At 43.5% G+C, this 17,216-nt stretch overlaps 2 long non-coding RNA genes across 2 annotated transcripts; both read left to right on the top strand.

Moving 5' to 3' along the window:
* The first annotated feature begins 3,100 nt into the window (after positions 1-3,100).
* LOC142658842 (uncharacterized) lies at positions 3,101-4,954 on the top strand. Its single transcript, XR_012850200.1, has 3 exons — positions 3,101-3,327; positions 4,017-4,748; positions 4,852-4,954. It is a non-coding gene; the product is annotated as an uncharacterized LOC142658842 (long non-coding RNA).
* Positions 4,955-9,727: 4,773 nt separating this feature from the next.
* LOC142658843 (uncharacterized) lies at positions 9,728-11,981 on the top strand. The gene is made up of 5 exons (XR_012850201.1): positions 9,728-9,938; positions 10,624-11,354; positions 11,445-11,518; positions 11,609-11,702; positions 11,808-11,981. It is a non-coding gene; the product is annotated as an uncharacterized LOC142658843 (long non-coding RNA).
* The last annotated feature ends 5,235 nt before the right edge of the window (positions 11,982-17,216 follow it).

The following is a 17,216-nucleotide window of genomic DNA, read 5'->3' on the forward strand; positions in this document are numbered from 1 at the left end:
TGCGACTTTTTGATCACTTTTTATTCTATATCTTGGGCGGGGTGGTGACCAAAAAATAGCGATGCTGGCATAGGTTTTCATTTATTTTGTTTGCGGTGTTCACCGTGCGGGAAAAATAACATTATAGTTTGGGTTGTTACGAACGCGGCGATACCAATTATGTTTATTTATTTATTTTTTGACTATGCTCTAGGGGGAAAAGGTAAAAGGGGGGTTTTTTGAACTTTTAATATTAAAAAAAATTTTTTACACCAAAAAAAACTTTATTTAAAGAGCCTCTGTCACCAGATTTTGCAGCCCCTATCTGCTATTGCAGCAGATAGGCGCTGCAATGTAGATTACAGTAACGTTTTTATTTTTAAAAAAACGAGCATTTTTGGCCAAGTTATGACCATTTTTGTATTTATGCAAATGAGGCTTGCAAAAGTCCAAGTGGGCGTGTTTAAAGTAAAAGTCCAAGTGGGCGTGTATTATGTGCGTACATCGGGGCGTTTTTACTACTTTTACTAGCTGGGCGCTCTGACGAGAAGTATCATCCACTTCTCTTTAGAACGCCCAGCTTCTGGCAGATCACGCGGTGACGTCACTCACAGGTCCTGCATCATGTCGGACGAGCGAGGACACATCGGCACCAGAGGCTACAGTTGATTCTGCAGCAGCATCGGCGTTTGCAGGTAAGTAGCTACATCGACTTACCTGCTAAAGCCGATGCTGCTGCAGAATCATCTGTAGCCTCTGGTGCCGATGTGTCCTCGCTCGTCCGACACGATGCAGGACCTGGGGCAGGAAGTGAGTGACGTCACAGCGTGATCTCTGGATAACACGCTGTGTCTGCACTGCCAGAAGCTGGGCGTTGTGAAGAGAAGTGGATGATACTTCTCGTCAGAGCGCCCAGCTAGTAAAAGTATTAAAAACGCCCCGATGTACGCACCTAATACACGCCCACTTGTACTTTTACTTTAAACACGCCCAGTTGGACTTTTGCAAACCTCATTTGCATAAATACAAAAATGGTCATAACTTGGCCAAAAATGCTCGTTTTTTAAAAATAAAAACGTCACTGTAATCTACATTGCAGCGCCGATCTGCTGCAATAGCAGATATGGGTTGCAAAATCTGGTGACAGAGCCTCGTTAACTTATTTTTACTTTTTTTATTAGTCCCCCTAGGGGACTTCAACCAGCGATCGTTAGATCGCTTGCACGATATACTGCAATACTAATGTATTGCAGTATATCGTGATTCTGACAGGCACCTATTAAGCCCTGCCGGAGGGAAGGCTTAATAGGTGTACAAAAATGGTGGACCTGGGGCGTTCATTAAGCCCCCAGGCAGCCATAGCAACCATCGCCACCCCGCGATTGCGTTGCGGGGGGCGCGATGTGCTGTTAGAGGGGGTCGCCCCCCACTTTCTGACGATTTAAATGCTGCGGTCAGTATTGACCGCGGCATTTAACGAGTTAAACTAGCGGGATCACGCTCGAGCGTGATGCCGCTAGTTACTCTGTAGTGTCGGCTGTAACATACAGCCGCCATGTCATCGTATGGAGCGAGCTCACTGCGTGAGCCCGCTCCATGCTTCCCCTACCCGACTTTGGCGTATGGATACGTCAAATGTCGGGAAGGGGTTAAGGGGTTAATTGGCGAAATCAGCAGCACAGGACTGCTAGCCGGCAAGAGTGGAGTGTCAGCTGTCGGCGACAGCTGACCTCCGGGTTCCCGATGCACACTGTCGCCGAAGTAACCTCCAGCGACAACGTATAGTTACTGACTCGTGCGGGTAGGGGTTAAAGGAGTATATAGATACAGTATATTCTTTATTATAATCTTTATTAGAAAAAACAAAATAGGGACGAATCACACTCAAGTTAAAATGACCATGCAATCTGGCAATAAGGAAGCACACACTGACACAGACACAACGGTGTCTAAGGCCTAATTCACAGGAGCATGTTCGGTCCGTGATATACGGACCATTGGTCGGCAATATTTCCAGGACCGAGCGCACTGCAGGGAGCCGGGCTGCCAGGTGCGGAAACCTGTCCGGTACTGGAAACATGATTACACCGCAGGACTGGTTATAATAGATAACTATGACGCTAGGAGCCCGGCTCCCTGCAGTGTGTTCGGTCCGGGAAATACTGCCGACATACAGTCCGTATATCACAGACCGAACATGCTCGTGTGAATTAGGCCTTAGTGTTATTCACTATCGAGGAGATTACGGCTAATAAATAGCAGCTGATAGAAGTTTGCGGCTATAGTGCATTGTGTCTTTAAATTTTAATCTAACTGCCAGAGAATTCCACAATAAAGTGTAGTCTATCAGATATTAAGATATGCTCCTGCAGAACCTCATCGTACACACCACAGCTGCTGCAGAACCTCATCATACACACCTCAGCTGCTGCAGAACCTCATAATACAAACCTCAAATGTTGCAGAACATCACAATATACACCTCAGCTGCTGCAGAACCACATAATACACACTTCAGCTGCTGCAGAACCTCATAATACACACATAATATACACCTCAGCTGCTGCAGGACCACATAATACACACCTTGGCTGCTGCAGAACCTCATAATACACACATAATACACACCTCAGCTGCTGCAGAACCTCATAATATACATAAAACTTTTAGGAATTTCGGACCCAATTTGATTTGTGTAAAACTGATTCACTAATCTCTATTCACAGAACAGAACTTCTAGTGACTTCTGATATTCTTAAAATTGACAGTAGGAGATACATTATACAATATATCTACCAGCTTATATTAAAGTCTTTGTCCAGTATATATATATAGTAATATAATAGATGACATCTTTCTATTCCACAATATGGTGCAGTTTATCAGATATTCAGTAGTTGGCAGCAAGTAACATGGCCGGCCGCCTGACTGTTGTGATCTCACAGAGCTATGGATCAAGCAAGCAACATGGCCGCCTGAGTTCTGTGATGTCACAGAGGTATGATGAGGCGTGGATTGTGAGGTCACACATATGATGTCATAATGTCTTGAAGTTATATAAGGCCTGAGCACTGTGACATCAGCGCCATTTCCTGAGTTGATGCTTTTGCTGATACTTCATTTTGGTTTGTGGAAGAGCGAACTAGTTTGTATTACATATCTAGTGTTTACTTCCCGACCTTCTTATTGATCTTTGATCAAAGCCCAATAACACCGGGGCCACCTGAGAACTTAGTTCTCCAATTTTCCAACAACCCAACCTTGAGGGTTACTAAGCCATGAGTGCCCGAGAGCTGCGTCAGCTGATCGCTGACAATGACGCATGGCTGAGCCGACCGGAAAATCAAGGTAAGTGAAATGTTTAGATAGACAATATTCCCCCCATAGAGGAGCTTTCCTGGGAGGGGTTATCCCTGGGGTCTGTTGGGCAATGTTTTAGGATAGACAGCGCATTCTCCACCTACCATTCCTATCCCTTGGGGGCAGTTTTACCTTCAGCCCAGTTCTACCCCTGCCTTGTGATGTCTACAGAGAAGAAATGTACAGAGCAGATTTACTCATCCCAAAGTAACACTAATCTGTGCTGAGGTTCCCCTCTCCCTAAACCCCACAGCAACAGCAGGGTCCGTCACTATGGCCAAAAGTGTTTGATAATTTGTTTTTAACATTTTAATAAATAATCCCTCTTTACATTGTAGTGATGTCCCACATGGTGGAAAGAAGGGAGAATTTGTTGTACAACCAATACATATCCTCCCACCTGAAGCACTTAGTCTATTGACATGGCGAGCTCAATAGTTATAACAATGTTATACTTCTTCTTCCCTCTTACCCCACCCCCCTCAATGACTCGATGTCCGAAATGATATTGTCATATTTGTCTGACATGCACTGGAATGTAACTGCTCATCTGGATACATCTCTATTTTCTTACTTTTATAATTCCCCCATCCCCCTTCCCTTCGTCCTTTTTATTTTCTGTGCCCCTTATTGAAAAATGTTAATAAAAATAATTTGGAAATAAAACTTCTTTATAGGTCAGGCCATATTTGTCGAAAGACTAAGGTCTTCCCAAAGAGCGAATGGAAGACCTTCTACCAGTGACGCACAACAAAGAGCCACAAATGCTGTCCCTCCGAGGACAGGGAGACCGACCAGAGATCCTCCGCGGAGCAGGGGACAAGTAGAGACCAGGGAGCGAAGCCGCTCTCCACAAAGACCCGTCCCTGCGGAGCCCTCCAGGAGAACAGGAGAGAGCAGCCGTCCAGCAGGTGGATCTGCAGCCAGACCTGAATATGACATTCCAGGACCAAGTCATATTCCACCAAACCGCAGCCCCAGGGAGATTCCAATCAGCTCTCCAGAACACCCCCAAAATCCAAATTATTTATACCACACGCTGATTACACGGCGGGGGGTGAATTTATTGCCAACACCGCCACAGGCAACGCCACAGGCAACGCCACGGCCCGGCAGGAGAACGCTGCAAATCCAGAACCTCCCAACAAGAAATGTAACATCTGAAGAGGAGGCGCAGTCATGTATCATCTGTATGACTGAATATGAGATCGGGGAGCAGATCACAGTGCTGCCGTGCTCCCATAACTTCCATCAGGGCTGCATTTCTACTTGGCTCCGCTCCAACCCTCGGTGCCCCCTGTGTCGTGCCCGCTGCTTCCAATGAAGCACTAAAAATAAACTAAAAGCTTCAAGAAGGAAGTGAAGAATATGGCGCTGACGGGAAGAGACCGTCTTATATTCCAGCCCAGGTAAGAGACCCGCAGATACATTAATATTGTATTATATTTAAAGCTGCAAAAAAAATTAAAAAATAATCATCCTTATTTTCCTGACAATTTGGTCTCTCTTTAGTTTATCATCAGATTTGGTCTCATCTCATCAAGCATGAAGGGCTATGAACAGGGAGATCCCAAAAACACCAGACGGTAAGTCACCTATTCCCTCTTCTATCTGCGTCCTATGAGATGTACATTGTATGTGACATAGAAATAATTTATATTTTCTCCTTTTTCTAGGAAGAATCTCCAAGTCTAAAAATAATTGAGGAGAAAGGAATCACCAAGTCTGGCAAAAAAATTAGCAATTGGATCAGGACGACCTAAACTACAAGTAAGTAAATATTAGAATATCTTCCTTTTAGTTTCCAGTTTGTATTTACTTTTGATCATGAATCCATAGATTTGATATAATAACATGTTCTCTTTCTCTTTTCAGAAATCTATAAAAGTCACTTCCAGGTCACGTCCATCATGATCGGAGGATTCCTCATCTGCTGCATAGGAACACTGATCCCACCATGTGCAGTGATTCTGAGAACAGCGACATCTCCAGTCCTGGATGTTGTCACATATTCTATTCAATTGCAAAATATTCCTAAATATAAAAACTATTTACCATCTTTATATCTGGTCTGTAGTTATTGTTCACTATATATATATCATACTACACACCACAGCTGCTGCAGAACATCATAGTACACACCACAGCTGCTGCGTAACATCATAATACACACCACAGCTGATGCAGAACATCATATAACACACCACAGCTGCGGCAGAACATCATAATACACACCACAGCTGATGCAGACCACAATACACACCACAGCTGATGCAGAACATCATAACATACACCACAGCTGCTGCAGAACACCATAACACACACCACAGCTGCTACAGAACATCATAACACACACCACAACTTCTGCAGAACATCATAATACAGACCACAGCTAATGCGAAACATCATAACATACACCTCAGATGCTGCAGAACATCATAACACACACCTCAGCTGCTGCAGAACACCATAATACACACCACAGCTGATGCGGAACATCATAACACACAGCACAGCTGCTGCAGAACATCATAACACACACCTCAGCTGCTGCAGAACATCATACTACACACCTCAGCTGCTGCAGAACATCATAACACACACCTCAGCTGCTGCAGAACACCATATAACACACCACAGCTGATGCGGAACATCATAACACACAGCACAGCTGCGGCAGAACATCATAATACACACCACAGCTGATGCAGACCACAATACACACCACAGCTGATGCAGAACATCATAACACACACCTCAGCTGCTGCAGAACACCATAATACACACCACAGCTGATGCGGAACATCATAATACACACCACAGCTGCTGAAGATCTTTATGAAAAGGATGAAGATGCTGCATATCACTTAATGGTGAACAGGAATCTCCCCCTTACTCTTCAAAAAGAGGTTCTGCAGTAGCTGGGATGTATATAAGGAATCATGTACCCCCTACTATAAATTATAAAGAATATTAGGTGTCACCTGTGGCCTTGTGCTTTTGGTCACAGATAGAGATGAGCACATTTTCCAATATTCGTTTTGGGTCCGATTTGGTAGAATCGACCACCCGATTCAATATGGTCCGAATATATTTATCTTGTATCGAAAGTGCCCCAATTGCATTGAAATCTCGTGTCTGACTCCCTGCTGTCTTTTAGGACTGTATCCAGGTTAAATACAACCCATTATAAGGTCTTTAACGCCAGCCAGTATGTAATGTCACAGTGACAGCAACATATATATGAGTAGAGGGGGGATAACCACAGTGCGTCTTTGGACGGCTGCCTGCAAGGCATTATGGGGAAGCCCACCCCAGGTCATGTAATCCTTTTTCTAATTTGTAAAATGGCCATTTTGTTGCAATTTGTGCACCGCAAACCCCAGAAGTTTTGAAATTTGCCAAATCCAAAACTTTTAGGACGTTCGGACCCAATTTGATTTGTGTAAAAATGATTCGCTAATCTCTATTCACAGAACAGAACTTCTAGTGACTTCTAATATTCTTAAAATTGACAGTAGGAGATACATTATACAGGGGCGTAGCTAGGTGGGGGCAAGCGGGGCATATGCCCCGGGCGCAGTTCAGAGGGGGGCGCCAGCGCCCCCTCCTCCTGCACTATAATTGTACCTGTGTCGCAAGGACACAGGTACAATTAGAAGCAATGAATGCCCGGGCACGTTCCGTGCCCGGCCATTCAGCGCCTCTCCACGAATGAAGCGACTGGTACCTTTTGTACCAGTGACGCTTCCGTCGATGAAAGGCGCTGACTGACTGGCAGGGAAAGTCATCCTGCCCAGCCAATCAGCGCCTTTCATAGACGCCGCGTTAAAACCCCCTGGAGACCTGCACAGAAGAGAGCAGGTCTCCATGGCTGCCGGACGGCGTGGGAGCGGGAATAAGGTGAGTTTGAATTTTTTTTTTTTTTTAATTGTAATAGACATGTGGCTGTATTTGCGGGGGGGACTTTGTCTACGGGGGTGTCTATCTACAGGGGGACTATATCTACAGGGGGACTATATCTGCTGGGCTATATACAGGGCGACTATATATACAGGGGGACTATATATACAGGGGGACTATATACAGGGGGACTATATCTACAGGGGGGCTATATACAGGGGGGCTATATACAGGGGGACTATATCTGCTGGGCTATATACAGGGGGACTATATCTACAGGGATGGGCTATATACAGGGGGACTATATCTGCTGGGCTATATACAGGGGGACTATATCTACAGGGATGGGCTATATACAGGGGGACTATATCTGCTGGGCTATATACAGGGGGACTATATCTACAGGGCTGGGCTATATACAGGGGGACTATATCTGCTGGGCTATATACAGGGGGACTATATCTATAGGGGGCTATATACAGGGGGACTATATCTACAGGGGGCTATATACAGGGGGACTATATACAGGGGGACTATATCTACAGGGGGGCTATATACTGGAGTGGGCTGTCTATAGAGCACCATATACAGGGGTGGGCTATATAGTATATGGTGCTCCATAGATAGCCCACCCCAGTATATAGCCCCCCTGTAGATATAGTCGCCCTGTAGATATAGCCCAGCCCTGTAGATATAGCCCCCTGTAGATATATTCCCCCTGTATATAGCCCCCCTATGTATAGCCCACCCCTGTAGATATAGCCCCCCTGTGTATAGCCCACCCCTGTAGATATAGCCCCCCTGTGTATAGCCCAGCCCTGTAGATATGGTCCCCCTGTAGATATGGTCCCCCTGTAGATATAGCCCCCCTGTAGATATAGCCCCCCTGTAGATATAGTCCCCCTGTAGATAGATATAGTCCCCCTGTAGATAGATATAGTCCCCCTGTAGATATAGCCCACCCCTGTATATAGTCCCCCTGTAGATATAGCCCACCCCTGTATATAGTATCCCACAAATAGCTCCCCCTATAGTGCTCCACAGAAAGCCCACCCCTGTATATAGCCCCCTTGTACATATAGTCCACCCCTGTATATAGTGCTCCACAGATAGCCCACCCCTGTATATACTATATACAAGGGTGGGCTATCTGTGGAGCACTATATACAGGGGTGGACTATCAAGTGGAGCACTATATACAGGGGTGGACTATATGTACAAGGGGGGCTATATACAGGGGTGGGCTATCTAGTGGAGCACTATATACAGGGGTGGACTATATGTACAAAGGGGGGCTATATACAGGGGTGAGCTATCTGTGAAACACTATATGTGGAGCACTATATACAGGGGTGGGCTATATCTACAGGGGGGGCTACATACATGGTTGGGCTATCTGTAGAGCTCTATATACAGGGGTGGGCTATATATACAGGGGGCTATATACAGGGGTGGGCTATCTGTAGAGCACTATAGGGGGAGTTATTTGTGGGACACTATATACAGGGGTGGTCTATATGGGGGCACTATCTACAGGGGGCTCTATGGCAGGCACTATCTACAGGGGGGCTCTATGGCAGGCACTATCTACAGGGGGCATAGTGTGTGTGTATGGGACATGGTGTATGGTGCTATTATAATTAGAGGTGCAGTGTATGGCACTATTATATTTAGGGGCGTAGTGTGTGGTATAATGATAACTTTATATTTATTTATAGGTGCAGAAATGTTGGAAAAGTGAGAAGCTGAAGACAAACTGCAGAAATGGACCGGGAGAAGTCATCATAGAGGTCTGTACCAAATGGAGAAAAATAACTAGAATCTGAGACGTCACCGGTGAGTCACTTAATGTAAATGTTCACTCTGCCTCTAATCAGCACTGTAGTCACTGTATGATCTGCAGCGAGATGATGGGTGGAATGATTACGATAGGATTTATTTTTTGTGAAACGGCATCTCCCAGCATATCCTTATCATTGTTCGGGCCATGCTGGGAGCTGTCTTAAAATTGACAGTAGGAGATACATTATACAATATATCTACCAGCAGGTGAATTATCTGCTTTTCACAAACTTATATTAAAGTCTATGTCCAGTGTATATATATATATATATATATATATATATATATATATATATATAGTAATATAATAGAGGACATCTTTCCATTCCACAATATGGTGCAGTTTATCAGATATTCAGCAGTTGGCAGCAAGTAACATGGCCGCCTCAGTGCTGTGATGTCACAGAGCTATGGATCAAGCAAGCAACATGGCCTGACTGCTGTGATGTCACAGAGCTATGGATCAAGCAAGCAACATGGCCGCCTGAGTGCTGTGATGTCACAAAGATAAGATGAGGCGTGGATTGTGATGTAACACATATGATGTCATAATGCCTTGAAGTTATATAAGGCCTGAGCACTGTGACATCAGCGCCATTTCCTGAGTTTATGCTTTTGCTGATACTTCATTTTGGTTTGTGGAAGAGTGAACTAGTTTGTATTACATATCTAGTGTTTATTTCCTGAGCTTATTGATCCTTGATCAAGGCCCAATAACACCGGGGCCACCTGAGAACTTAGTTCTCCAATTTTACAACAACCCAACCTCGGGGGTTACTAAGCCATGAGTGCCCGAGAGCTGCGTCAGCTGATCGCTGACAATGACGCATGGCTGAGCCGACCGGAAAATCAAGGTAAGTGAAATGTTTAGATAGACAATATTCCCCCCATAGAGGAGCTTTCCTGGGAGGGGTTATCCCCGGGGTCTGTTGGGCAATGTTTTAGGACAGACAGCGCATTCTCCACCTACCATTCCTATCCCGTGGGGGCAGTTTTACCTTCAGCCCAGTTCTACCCCGGCCTTGTGATGTCTACAGAGAAGAGATGTACAGAGCAGATTTACTCATCCCAAAGACTAATCTATGCTGAGGTTCCCCTCTCCCTAAACCCCACAGCAACAGCAGGGTCCGTCCCTATGGCCAAAAGTGTTTGATAATTTTTTTAAAACATTTTAATAAATAATCCCTCTTTTCATTGTAGTGATGTCCCACATGGTGGAAAGAAGGGAGAATTTGTTGTATAACCAATACATATCCTCCCACCTGAAGCACTTAGTCTATTGACATGGCGAGCTCAATAGTTATAACAATGTTATACTTCTTCTTCCCTCTTACCCCACCCCCCTCAATGACTCGATGTCCGAAATGATATTGTCATATTTGTCTGACATGCACTGGAATGTAACTGCTCATCTGGATACATCTCTATTTTCTTACTTTTATAATTCCCCCATCCCCCTTCCCTTCGTCCTTTTTATTTTCTGTGCCCCTTATTGAAAAATGTTAATAAAAATAATTTGGAAATAAAACTTCTTTATAGGTCAGGCCATATTTGTCGAAAGACTAAGGTCTTCCCAAAGAGCGAATGGAAGACCTTCTACTAGTGACGCACAACAAAGAGCAACAAATGCTGTCACTGCGAGGACAGGGAGACCGACCAGAGATCCTCCGCGGAGCAGGGGACAAGTAGAGACCAGGGAGCGAAGCCGCTCTCCACAAAGACCCGTCCCTGCGGAGCCCTCCAGAAGAACTGGAGAGAGCAGCCGTGCAGCAGGTGGATCTGCAGCCAGACCTGAATATGACAATCCAGGACCAAGTCATATTCCACCAAACCGCAGCCCCAGGGAGATTCCAATCAGCTCTCCAGAACACCCCCAAAATCCAAATTATTTATATCACACGCTGATTACACGGCGGGGGTTGAATTTATTGCCAACACCGCCACAGGCAACGCCACAGGCAACGCCACGGCCCGGCAGGAGAACGCTGCAAATCCAGAACCTCCCAACAAGAAATGTAACATCTGAAGAGGAGGCGCAGTCATGTATCATCTGTATGACTGAATATGAGATCGGGGAGCAGATCACAGTGCTGCCGTGCTCCCATAACTTCCATCAGTGCTGCATTTCTACTTGGCTCCGCTCCAACCCTCGGTGCCCCCTGTGTCGTGCCCGCTGCTTCCAATGAAGCACTAAAAATAACTAAAAGCTTCAAGAAGGAAGTGAAGAATATGGCGCTGACGGGAAGAGACCGGCTTATATTCCAGCCTAGGTAAGAGACTTGCAGATACATTAATATTGTATTATATTTAAAGCTGCAAAAAATCATCCTTAATTTCCTGACAATTTGGTCTCACTTTAGTTTACCATCAGATTTGGTCTCATCTCATCAAGCATGAAGGGCTATGAACAGGGAGATCCCAAAAACACCAGACGGTAAGTCACCTATTCCCTCTTCTATCTGCGTCCTATGAGATGTACATTGTATGTGACATAGAAATTATTTATATTTTCTCCTTTTTCCAGAAAGAATCTCCAAGTCTAAAAATAATTGAGGAGAAAGGAACCTCCAAGTCTGGCAAAAAAATTAGCAATTGGATCAGGACGACCTGAACTACAAGTAAGTCAATATTAGAATATCTTCCTTTTAGTTTCCAGTTTGTATTTACTTTTGATCATGAATCCATAGATTTGATATAATAACATGTTCTCTTTCTCTTTTCAGAAATCTATAAAAGTCACTTCCAGGTCACGTCCATCATGATCGGAGGATTCCTCATCTGCTGCATAGGAACACTGATCCCACCATGTGCGGTGATCCTGAGAACAGCGACATCTCCAGTCCTGGATGTTGTCATATATTCTATTCAATGGCAAAATATTCCTAAATATAAAAACTATTTACCATCTTTATATCTGGTCTGTAGTTATTGTTTACTATATATATCATAATACACACCACAGCTGATGCTAAACATCATAACATACATCACAGCTGCTGCAGAACACCATAATACACACCACAGCTGCTGCAGAACATCATAACAAACACTACAGCTGCTGCAGAACACCAAAACACACACCACAGCTGCTGCAGAACATCATGACACACACCACAGCTGCTGCAGAACATCATAACACACACCTCAGCTGCTGCAGAACATCATAACACACACCTCAGCTGCTGCAGAACATCATACTACACACCACAGCTGCTGCAGAACATCATACTACACACCTCAGCTGCTGCAGAACATCATAACACACACCTCAGCTGCTGCAGAACACCATAATACACACCACAGCTGATGCGGAACATCATAACACAGCACAGCTGCTGCAGAACATCATAATACACACCTCAGCTGCTGAAGATCTTTATGAAAAGGATGAAGATGCTGCATATCACTTAGCCCCTTCCCGACATCCGCCGTATATATATGGCGCTGTCGGGAGGTGCTTCCCGCAAAGCGCCGTATATGTACGGCGCAGTGATGGTGCGGGCTCAGAAGCAGAGCCGGCACCATCACCGCGGGGTGACAGCTGTATTATACAGCTGGCACCCTCCTGTAACTGCCAGGACCTGAGCTATTCTCCGATCCGGCAGATTAACCCCTCAGATGCTGCGCTCAATCGCTGGGTTGCTGTGGCAATCGGACGCCAGAAAATGGCGTCCGAGTCTGCCTTGTACGGGAGCCGATGAGGACCCGCCAGAAAATGGCGTCCGAGTCTGCCTTGTACGGGAGCCGATGAGGACCCGCCTGCGGCGTGTCCTCATAGGCTTGCTGTCAGTGAATAAATGACAGCGCTAATACACTGCACTACGTATGTAGTGCAGTGTATTAGAGTAGCGATCGGGGCATCAGGCCCTCATGTCCCCTAGTGGGACAAGTAAAAAAAGTAAAAAAAAGTTAATAAAAATGTGGTAAAACAATAAAAACACACATTTCAAATAAAAATAAAGCTAAACTGACTTTTTTCCCATAGTAAGTTTTTTATTATGGGAAAACCGTAAAAATAAAAAAAACTATACATAATTGGTATCGCCGCGTCCGTAACGACCCAAACTACAAAACTATTATGTAATTTATGCCGCACGGTGAACGCCGTAAAAAAAAACCATGAAAAACAGCGCCAGAATCTTTGTTTTTAGGTCACATCTCCTTCCAAAAAATGCTATAAAAAGTGATCAAAAAGTCACATTTACTCCAAAATAGTACTAATAAAAACGACAATCCGTCCCGCAAAAAATAATCCCTGACACCGTTTCGTGCACGCAAAAATAAAAAAGTTATGGGTCTTAGAATATGGCGACACAGAAAACAAATGATTTTATAAAAAAAGTGATTTTATTGTGCAAAAGCCGCAATACATAAAAAAAACTATATAAATTTGGTATCGCCGTAATCGTATCGACCCGCAGAATAAAGCTAACATGTAATTTATGGAACACTGTGGATGCCGATAAAAAAAACAATAAAAAACTATTCCAGAATTGCTTGTTTTTGGTAATTTCCTTTACCAAAAAATGAAATAAAAAGTGATCAAAAAGTCGTATGTGTTCTAAAATGGTACCAATAAAATCTACAGCCCGTCTCGCAAAAAACAAGCCCGCACACCGCTCAATCAACTGAAAAATAAAAAAGTTACGGCACTAGTAATGCGGTGATGAAAAAACATCTCAATGTGCAGGCCGGAGGGGAACATTCCTTCAGTTTCAGGGCCATAGTATTTAGGAACTAGGAAAGGGAAGGGACATAGCACATCCGCTGGAAGCGAGAGTGCCCGTATTATACCAGCGCAAAACTTTCCCAGTAATATTTCCCAAACTACGAAGGAGAAAAAGTCCCCAAAAGGTGCAGAGCCTTACAAAAGGGGGATAAGAAAGAAAACCGTTTATCAGTGCGACACCGGCCTGCGCATAACGGATCGCTTCACGGCGTAACACACATCTATGGATAATTGTATTATTTACCCCATTATTATACCCTCTTATTATGCCCTGATGTACTCCGCACAGATTACATATACCCTGATGTACTCCGCACAGATTACATTATAAACGGAAATACCAGCAAAACCCCAAACAGAACTGTTACCAAGCAAAATCCATGCTCAAAATGGCGGTCTTTCCCTTCTTAGCCCTACAGTGTGCCCAAACAGCAATTTATGGCCACAAGTAAGGCATTACCATACCCGGGAGAACCCGCTTAACAATTTATGGGGTAAGATTCTCTAGGGGCACAACATCTTGTGCGGTGAATGGGCAGATCAGTGGAGAAATTGCAATTTTCACTTTGCACAATCCATTGCGTATTCATTTCTGAAAAACACCTGTGGAGTCTAAATTCTCACTACACCCCTTGATAAATGCCTTTAGGGGTGTAGTTTCTAAAACGGGGTCACTTTTGTTTGGTACATCAGGGGTTTTGCAAATGCAACATGGCGTCCGCAAACCATTCCAGCAAAATCTACGCTCCAAAAGATAAATACCGCTCCTTTTCTTCTGTATGCTCCCATATATGTAAACAGCTGATTATAACCACATATGGGGTGTTACAGTACTCGGGAGAAATTACTTTACAAATGTTGGGGTGCTTTTTCTTCTCTATTCCTTGTAAAAATGAAAAATGTGTATCTAAAACTACATCTTGTTGGAAAAAAAAATTATTTTTCATTTTCATGGCTTAATTCTAATTAATTCAGCAAAAAACCTTTGGGATCAAAATTTTCACTATACCCCTAGATGATTCCTCAGGGGGTGCAGTTTCCCAAATGGAGTCACTTTTGGGGTGTTTCCACTGTACTAGTACTAAAGGGGCTCACCAAATGTGACAGGACACCCAGAAACCATTCCAAAATCCAAATGGTGCTCCTTCCATTCTGAGCCCTACCGTGTGTCCAAACAGATGTTTGTGACCACATGTGGGGTATTGTTTTACTCGGGAGAAGTTGCTTTACAAATGTTGCGGTGCTTTTTCTCCTTCAGGCCTTGTGGAAATGAAAAAAAAATACCTAAACCTACATTTTCTTTGAAAAAATGTAGATTTTCATTTTTACGGCCTACTTACAATAAGTTCTGTAAAACACCTGTGGGGTCAAACTGCTCACTGTACCCCTAGATAATTTCCTCATGGGGTGTAGTTTCCAAAATGGGGTCACTTGTTGGGGGTTTCCACTGTTTTGTCCCCTCAGGAGCTTTGCAAATGCGACATGGCCTCCGCAAACCATTCCTGCTAAATTTGAGTTCCAAAAGCCAAATGGCGCTCTTTCCCTTCTCAGCCTCGCCGTGTGTCCAAACAGCCGTTTATTACCACATGTGGGGTATTGTTTTACTCGGAAGAAATTTCTTTACAAATTTTATGGTGCTTTTTCTCCTTTTAGTCCTTGTGGAAATGAAAAAAAATTAGCTAAACCTACATTTTATTTGAAAAAATGTAGATTTTCATTTTCACAGCCTACTTGCAAAAATTTCTGCAAAAAACCTGTGGGGTCAAAATGCTCACTATACCCCTAGATAATTTCCTCAAGGGGTATAGTTTCCAAAATGGGTTCACTTGTTGGGGGTTTTCACTGTTTTGTCACCTCAGGAGCTTTGCAAATGTGACATGGCCTCCGCAAACCATTCCTGCTAAATTTGAGCTCCAAGAGCCAAATGGCTCTCTTTCCCTTCTAAGCCCTGCCGTGTGTCCAAACAACCGTTTATTACCACATGTGGGGTATTGTTTTACTCGGGAGAAATTGCTCTACAAATGTTGTGGTGTTTTTTCTACTTTAGTTCTTTTGGAAATGAAAAAAAATTAGCTAAACCTACATTTTATTTGAAAAAATGTACATTTTCATTTTCATGACCTAGTTCCAAAAATTTTTGCAAAAAAACTGGCTGGTCAAAATGCTTGCTACACCCCTAGATAAATTCCTCGAGTGGTATAGTTTCCAAAATGGGGTCACTTGTTGGGGGTTTCCACTGTTTTGTCCCCTAGGGGGCTTTGCAAATGCGACATGGCCTCCGCAAACCATCCTGCTAAATTTGAGCTCCAAGAGCCAAATGGCGCTCTTTCCATTCTAAGCCCTGCCGTGTGTCCAAACAACCGTTTATTACCACATGTGGGGTATTGTTTTACTCGGGAGAAATTGCTCTACAAATGTTGTGGTGTTTTTTCTACTTTAGTTCTTTTGGAAATGAAAAAAAATTAGCTAAACCTACATTTTATTTGAAAAAATGTAGATTTTCATTTTCATGGCCTAGTTCCAAAAAATTTTGCAAAAAAACTGGCCGGTCAAAATGCTTGCTACACCCCTAGATAAATTCCTCGAGGGTGTAGTTTCCCAAATGGGGTCACTTTTGGGGGGTTTCCACTGTTTTAGTTCCACTAGACCTGTTCAAAGCTGACATGGTGCCTAAAATATATTCTAATAAAAAGGAGGCCCAAAATCCACCAGGTGCTCCTTTGCTTCTGAGGCCGGTGCTTCAGTCCAGTAGCACACTACAGCCACTAGTGGGATATTTCCTAAAACTGCAGAACCTGGGCAATAAATATTGAGATGCATTTCTTGGGTAAAACATTCTGTGGTACAAAAAAAATGGATTCAAAATGAATTTCTGGAAAAAAATAATGAACTTTGTAAATTTCCCCTCTACTTTGCCTTAATTCCTGCGCAATGTCTAAAGGGTTAAGAAACGTTCTAAATGCTGTTTTGAATACTTTGAGGGTGCAGTTTTTAAAATGGGGTGACTTATTGGGGGTTTCTAATATCTAAGGACCTCAAAGCCACCTCAGAACTGAACTGGCCCCTGTAAAAATAGCATTTTGAAATTTTCTTGAAAATGTGAGAAATTGCTGCTAAAGTTCTAAGCCTTGTAACGTCCTAGAAAAATAAAATGATGTTCAAAAAACGATGCCAATCTAAAGTAGACATATGGGGGATGTTAGTTAGAAACATTTTTGTGTGGTATAACTGACTGTCTTACAAGCAGATACATTTAAATTGAGAAAAATGCAAATTTTTGCAATTTTTAAGCTAAATTTTGGTATTTTTCACAATTAAATACTGAATGTATCGGGCAAATTTTGCCAGTAACATAAAGTCCAATGTGTCACGAGAAAACAATCTCAGAATCGCTTGGATAGGT

Source organism: Rhinoderma darwinii, chromosome 8 (assembly GCF_050947455.1).
Source record: "Rhinoderma darwinii isolate aRhiDar2 chromosome 8, aRhiDar2.hap1, whole genome shotgun sequence".
NCBI classification, from domain to species: Eukaryota; Metazoa; Chordata; class Amphibia; order Anura; family Rhinodermatidae; genus Rhinoderma; species Rhinoderma darwinii.